Below are 7,469 nucleotides of genomic sequence, written 5' to 3' on the forward strand. Positions count from 1 at the left end.
TTTGTTCTTTATGTTGCTTAGCTTATATTTCAATCAGTGGTAATGGTGGTATTTTTCAATAAGCTCTTCATTCTCTGAACACTCCCAGAAGTATACACATTGCTATATAGTTGTCAAACCAGCTCATACAATGTAGTTGTGAACTGTATTTCAAGTTTCTTTCTCTTCTTTTTTCCCTTTTATTGCAACCAACCCATCCTGTTCAGCTGCTGATTAATGATTATGTGTACAAAAGTGCTCCGAAGTCTAGACTATTTAGTGCACTTTAAAATTTGGGGTCTGAACATCAGTTTTCTCTTTTCAGATTGGTGAAACAGGAAGCAATTATCTGTGAGAACTCAAAACTTCACCCAGTCACTTTTCATCACGTCACTAATTGCTCTCAGTCAGAAATCTTGACTTGCAACTTTAGAGGGTGCGTCCCCAAAGAATTTCAAAGCTCAGAGATGAGGTGTGTTGATCTCTGTTGAGAATGAAGCTGGTATGAATGTTGGAAATTCATGTCTCTGGCGACGTTTTTACTAGTGAGGTGCATCATTGTGGACTGAAGTTTCAGAAAGGTAGGAGCCTCTTTTATATATTGTCAACTAAGCAACAATAGTGGGAGAACTTTTAAACCTCTCTAGGCTTGATTGTCTTTTGTCTAAGAGTAATGACTGAAATTTTAATATCTGCAAGAAAACTTCTTAGCCCAGTGTTGGGATTGATTTGGAAAGGAAGAATTGAATATAAAGATATTTTCATCCCTGTTTTTACCTTGAAAGATTAGCACCTTGCAACAAAGTTGAGTCAAAATGTTTGCTCCTAAACTGCTTCCCCACCCCCTTCCTTATCTTGGGGCCCAAAACTGATCCTTTAAAAGATCTAGAAGCTTTGGTTTGTATAATGACATAATGTTGAACAAACTGTTCATAAGAGACTCATTTATTAGGAAGTCTAATTCAAGTAATATGAAAAAGGCTGCAAGTTTCAAAGTTTTATATTTTAAAGTATTTCTGAACACTTACAAATCAGAACTGAAAAGGACTTACTCAAATTAAAATAACAGGTATTTATGATCATTTAGGGGGGAAAAAAACTGATTCTGCCTTAAAGGATAGAATACATGATGCCATGCTTGGAAGAATGCATGCTGGTTGTCAGTTCCACCAAACTTCCACCTTGTGGTCTATTAGAGAAAATAAAACATTTCTCCTACTTCTTAGTAACTGTTGAATACAAGGATATTCTCTTGGAAATTTTTCTTTTTAGAAACATCATACACATGGCACAACACAAGGACTAGAAATTTGGAATTTATCAGATTGAGGGCTTTTTACTCATTAATTATTTTCAATGGACTTTCCAACCATTAGAGAAGAATTTATACTTTGTGATCCAGGTTTTTATTTCTCCCTTTTATTTTTAAAGAACTTTTCAAGATACAAAACTTTTTACTTTGGGGTTCATCTATAGAACTACTGGACAAAGGGGTGAGTTCTTTAAAGGGAATATGAAACTGTCTTCACTTATTTAGGAATTCAAAAGCTTTTCCTTCTTACCCCATGTCACCACAAAATTATTTCTTCCTTTTTCTAAGTAGAAATCGCTTTAATTTATTTTTTATTGGAATGGGCACTTTGCTTATCTCCATATTTGGAGGGCATTCTCCTATATCTATCCTATCTCATTAACCCCTCTTCAATTTCTTTGTATCTATAGAATTTTCTGCACCTATCTAATAATGCTAAAATGCCTAATATCTCAGTTCCTCCCTAGTGTCAATCTAATATTTGTCATTAGCACCTTGTACAATAGGGCAGGTAGGTGGTAAGTGAGTAGAGTGCCTGACCTGGAGTCATGAACACTCATCTTCCTAAATTCAAATATGGCCTCAGACAGTTATGAGCTGTGTGACCATGGGCAAGTCACTTAACCCTGTTTGCTTCAGTTCCTCATCTATAAAATGAACTGAAGAAGAAAATGGCAAACCACTCCAGTATCTTTCCCAAGGAAACCCCAGATAGGTTCACAAAGAATCAGACAAAGCTGAAAATGACAGAAAAAAATCTTGTGAAATTCTAAGACATATATTTTGTTGAGCAAATGTGGGCTGTTGGGTATTTTTTTTTTTGGTCAGGAATAACTTACAGTGAGACAACATGGGTAGTGGATTGAAGACTAGACTGAGAATCAGGAAGATGTGGGTTAAAATTTCCTCTCTAATACCTACTATCTGTGTTAGCATGAGCAAGTAAATCAGTTAATGTTTCTAAACCTCTGTTTCCTCTTTTATGAAATGGAGATAATAATACTTTTAGTACCTGTATCACAGAGTTTCTGTGATGCTCAAATGTGAGATGATTTAAAGGGCTTTGCAAACTTTAAAATGTGATATCTAGATGTAATTGTGATTATTTCTATAATATTAATCATATTAATATAATGGTCAGTTGTCTGGGATGCTCAGGGGTTGAGAGACTTACCTAAGGCCATATAGACAGTATATGTTAGAGGCAGATCTTGAGCCCAGGTCTTTCTGACTGAGACTAGCTCTCTGTCCCCTAGACTAAGCTTTTAAGTCAGGGACCAAAGACAATAGTCTTGTACTTGGAATCAGGAAAAATCCATTCAAGGCCAGGCAGGCTCTGTTAGTTACTACTTGTGTGATCCTAGTAACCTTAACATCATTGAATCTTAGTTTCCTCATTTGCAAAATTGGGATGATATTTTAAGAGTAGTTATGAGAAAAGCACTCTCTAAACCTTTAAATGTATATGAGTGTAGGTTATTCTCATGCTTGTGAGGAATGTGCTAACAAGGTTCTACAGCAACTTACTCACTTTGAGAAACTAAGAGTGTGGCAAGTGTTTATCTAGAGCTCCAGGCATCTCTGAAATAGGCTTTGAAATTACCCTACCTCTTAGACATGGATTTAGTAGTTCAGTCACATGATCAAACATTCAGATGATATGCCTTGGTATAAAGATAAATTTGAGTTGTACAAAAGCATTTGTCTAACCTTTGCCTGAAATCAAGCCAGGTTAGTGAGCCAGTAAGTCTCATGGCTAGTGTACTTCTGTGAATGATCCCAAACTTTGAACCTTGTGGTATTATAGATGAGGGGAGAAATAGAGGACTTTTCACCCTGGAGTAAAGTGAAATACCGCTTATTTTCTTTTCATCCACTCCCCTCCAGAGCATGTACATTGAAACTCTTATTGGTCTCACAAAATAGGAGTTTGTGGTTTTCCAGGTCCTTCTGTTTATGCATATGTTGGCTCTGGGGCTCAGAATTGACTAAAATGTTTTTATGTTTAAGTTCTTAGAAAGATGGGCAATTGTCAATCCTGGGTCCTGGGCTATGAAGCAGTGAGATTGATTGCTACAAGTCATAGATGAGAATCAGTCTCACTACTTTATAGTCATACTTGTATACTGCCTTAAAATCATGTCTTTGTCAGTGTTGTTGTGGTTACAGGCATATCATAAAACTCAAGACCAATTAAAATGAAGTAAAGGGGAGGCTAGGTGGTACAGTGAATAGAGCACCAGTCCTGGAGTCAGGAGGACCTGAGTTCAAATATGGCCTTAGACACTTAACACTTACTAGCTGTGTGACCTTGGGTAAGTCACTTAACCCCACTTGCCCTCCAAAAAGCAAATAAATAAATAAAATGGAGTAAAGTTTAATTTTAAAATCCTAATGGCTTTTAGTTGGGGGTTGGGGTAGAGAGGAAGCAGGATAGATTAAGGATCCCAAAGTTTAAAAAACAATTGTATATGAAGCCTGAATTTTCAACAGAGATTTCTAGTGATGGTGGACATATGTTGGGTTAAAAATTACCTTCAGCAACCATGATATTTCTGAAATAGTTCAATTATTTCCAATATTTGTTATTGAAAGCAATAAAGGTTGGGAAGTCAGCAAAAGGAAGACAGCTTTATCTGAGAGAAGCCCTTGACTCTAGTGGAGCTGGAAAAAAAACTGTTCTTTTCTAAAGGTTTTTGCACTTAATTTGAAATTGCCTGGTTCTTGCATAGCCATGTGCTGTCAAATTTTCAGTTAAAGTAAAGGGTTTGAGCTTTAATCCAACCTTTTCTTCTCATTAAGTTTATAGGACTAATGACTAGACAAAAGGCTGAGAAAGGTATTTGTCCCAGTTATTCAGCAGAGAATCTACAGGAGAGAATCTGTTTCAGATACATGACAAACATAAATCCACACTCCCAAATCCCACTATGATGTTTAATGTTGACAAAAAATCTTGTAAATTTATAGCAGTTGAGCATATATTTTGGTTATATAAAGAGTAAGGACACTCTACCCAAGAATAAAGATTAGTTCACTTTGATTAATTGACTGATTGATCTTGACCTGAGATTTCCCTTGTGTAGGAACCTCTCTTTGCCAGTGTACCAGGTCAGCCCCTCTTGAAGAGACTGGAGACTGAGAATCTAAGAGATGTATCCAGGGTTGTTCAGCCTTGGGCCTTGAACCCAGGTGTTCTATCTCTAATCAGTCAACACATATTTATTTAAGTGCATGCTTTGTGCTAGGCACTACTATATTAAGCAATGAGGATGAAAAAATAAAAATAAATAAAAAGGGCAAAATCAGTCCTTGTTTTCAAGGAGTCAAGTTGCCTCATCTTAATTTGTCAATGTTAAGACATTTTAAATTGAATGCTTAGTTATTATTAATTATAATCATTCTTTCTATTCATATCTTCTCCATTTCCCTCACCCCCTCCTTGGATAGGACCATGTAGACTTTTGGGTGTCTTCCCATAGAAGAAAATGCCAGACCAAATAATTACTAGTTTATCAATTGATCATGACAGAGGATAAAACAATCAACAAAACCCCTTTGTTACTTAGCCATTAGTCATTTTTACTGAAATAGTAAAAAAAAAAATCCTGAAAATACTTTCATTCACAGTGCTAATTACTGAAAATCATTTAACACTTAGTTCTTCTTCAAGTGACTAAACTTTAAAAATGCTAAAATACAAAGTCCAGATTGCTAATATTACTTACCAGTAATTTAGTTTTCTTTAATTAGCTATACATTTGAGGCATACACTTTCTTCTTAGAGTCTGTGCTGGGGAGAAAACTTATAACAGGAACAATACTATAATGAATCCTTAACAATTTTATCAGTAGCTAGATAATAAGATGTAATACAAAACAGTCTTTTCAGCTTGCATTCCATAACATTCTTGTCTGTAATAACTAGTACTAGAAGATATCAGGACATCAGTAGTAACACTTGTCTTCAGTGTATTGTTTCAAAGATTGAGCTATAATATGCCACAATACTATAACACTTAGTAATTCAGAATACAAATTAGATGTGAATTGTTGATAAGGCTTAAGACTTTACTTATTCTGTAAATTACTTATGCTTACTATAATGATCATTTGGTGTGAGTGAGTTGTGAAGGGGGTAAGAGACCAAACTTGTGATTTCATTGGTCTTGGGAAGTCCTGATAAGAAAATTCCCTCTACTATTAGGATCATTACCCTTATATTTACTTCCAAGATTTAATTCCTTTTCTTGTATCTATTAATATCTAAACAATACTTTTCCCTTTCTTCTTTCACAGTTATGTTTGAAAATAAGTGAGAAGATAAATATATGTGAAGTGTTTTGAGTTCCTTGGTAAAAAGGCACTATATACATTCAAGGTAATTATCATGTAATTTTATTTTGTTATATATTGTAACTGCCAAATGTCTGCTGAAAATTTTGTGTTTCTCCCGGAATTTAGCAATCTTAGTTGAAAAGACACAATTTATAATTGAATGTCATCAAAGAGATATTTAGGGTCAAGACTACTTCATAACATATAGGAGTTGGAGCTTTGGGGACTCTTGGAGATGATTTAGTCACATGCTTCCTTTCATTTTATAAAGGAGAAAACTGAGGCCCAGAAAGGTTAAATGTAACTTGTCTGAGATTACACAGCTAGTGATAAAGCCAAGATATGAAGTATTACAAATTCATTTTTATTTCATTCTTTTTTAATCTAGAGATAATGGGTGGTAATTTAAAATTGCCAATACTAGGGGGCACATGACCCCACAATTTTAGATGATATCTGTCATTTCTAACATACCTGTCCTTGCTCCCTTCCCCTCCTCCCAACCTATTCTTTTAATCATCGTGAAGATAGTTTTGCCTTGAGGAATTTTAATTTTCATCTTTAAAAAAGAGAGAGAGATACTTTCTCAGGTGTAATTTCTTCTACTTTTGAGAAATATAAAGGAGAAAAAAAGGGATAAGAAGCACATCCTCCCCACACTCTCCCAAACCTGGAAAGGGAGCAAACTTAATATTGTTATCTCCTTTATTCTATTAAAAAAAACACTACACATATATGCATATGTACACACACACACACACACACACATATATATATATATATATGTATATATATATATGAAAGAACTCATAAAGGTCCCAAGGACTCTGTACTATGCAATTAATACTTCCACTTGAAGTCTTTAAAATCCTAGGTTACATTATTCTTTTGTTCAGCCTCTTTTAGAGACACCAATTCTTCTCCATCATTTTAGGGGAAAGTCAGAACAGTAGCCCATAACTGGAAGGAGGAATCCCTTTGACAGAGTCCTAACAACAAAGGGTTTGCTGCAAGGTTCCTTTGGATGCATGTGATGAGCCCCACTTTTTCTTTTTTATATTTGCCACTTAAAAGTTGACCATGAATTTGTCAGTGGTCATTTTCATACACAAAATGTCACATGAACAAATATGATTGAATCATACCACTATCTGTTTTAAAAAGGGAAAAAAATTGAGCAGGGATGTAGAAAACACCCAGTAATCTTAGTCAAGAAAGATTTCAGTATAATTCTATCTACTAGCCTGCAATTCCCAAACCAAATTCAACAGAGACATCATTTAAAAATCACATTGCGATATATGCAAAAGTTTCCCCCCAGAAGAGGTAGCTGACAATTGTTAGATTTGGGTTTGGCCCAGGAAATAGTTTCTATTATTGATTTTAGTTTTGCATGTGTAGGCATCTCTCAGAAAACCAATAAGTGATAATAAGAGAGAGGCTGGAGTTTTTAAAGAGCACATAAAATAACACAGGATTGCAGTTCTAGATAGAGATGAGAGGGACCTCAGAGGCCATCTCTGAGGCCAACTTCATCATTTTAGTGCTGAGAAAACTGAGATTGTGACTTGCCCTGGTGACTCAGATAATAAATGTCAGAGGTAAAATTTTATCTAGGTCCTCTGATTTAAGAACCAGTGTGTTTTCAACTGTACCAAATATATTATCAATAAATGGTGAATGCTAGAGCCTGGGTGACTTTAACAGATGGAGGAGAGCCAGCAGCTGTTTTGACCCATAGAAAACTAAACCATCCAATTTGACTGGTGGTAGTGATGGTGATGGTGTGTGTATGTGTGTGTGTGTGTGTGTGTGTGTGTGTGTGTGTGTGTGTGTGTGT

At 35.4% G+C, this 7,469-nt stretch overlaps 1 protein-coding gene across 3 annotated transcripts in view; it reads left to right on the forward strand.

The window, feature by feature from the left end:
* Nucleotides 1–369: 369 nt before the first annotated feature.
* CERS3 (ceramide synthase 3) overlaps nucleotides 370–7,469 on the forward strand; it is a 112,484-nt gene continuing 105,384 nt past the window's right edge. Inside the window, exons 1-2 of one of the 3 annotated variants that reach the window (XM_069098467.1) lie at nucleotides 370–560; nucleotides 5,591–5,672. The gene's annotated coding sequence lies outside the window, so the exon portion shown is untranslated. The remainder of the gene's footprint in view (nucleotides 561–5,590; nucleotides 5,673–7,469) is intronic. The other 2 variants (XM_069098468.1, XM_069098469.1) reach the window with 2 other exon arrangements.

This window comes from Petaurus breviceps, unplaced genomic scaffold (genome assembly GCF_028583685.1).
Source record: "Petaurus breviceps papuanus isolate PSGF00001 unplaced genomic scaffold, PetGlider_PUasm1.0 37, whole genome shotgun sequence".
Taxonomy (NCBI): domain Eukaryota; kingdom Metazoa; phylum Chordata; class Mammalia; order Diprotodontia; family Petauridae; genus Petaurus; species Petaurus breviceps.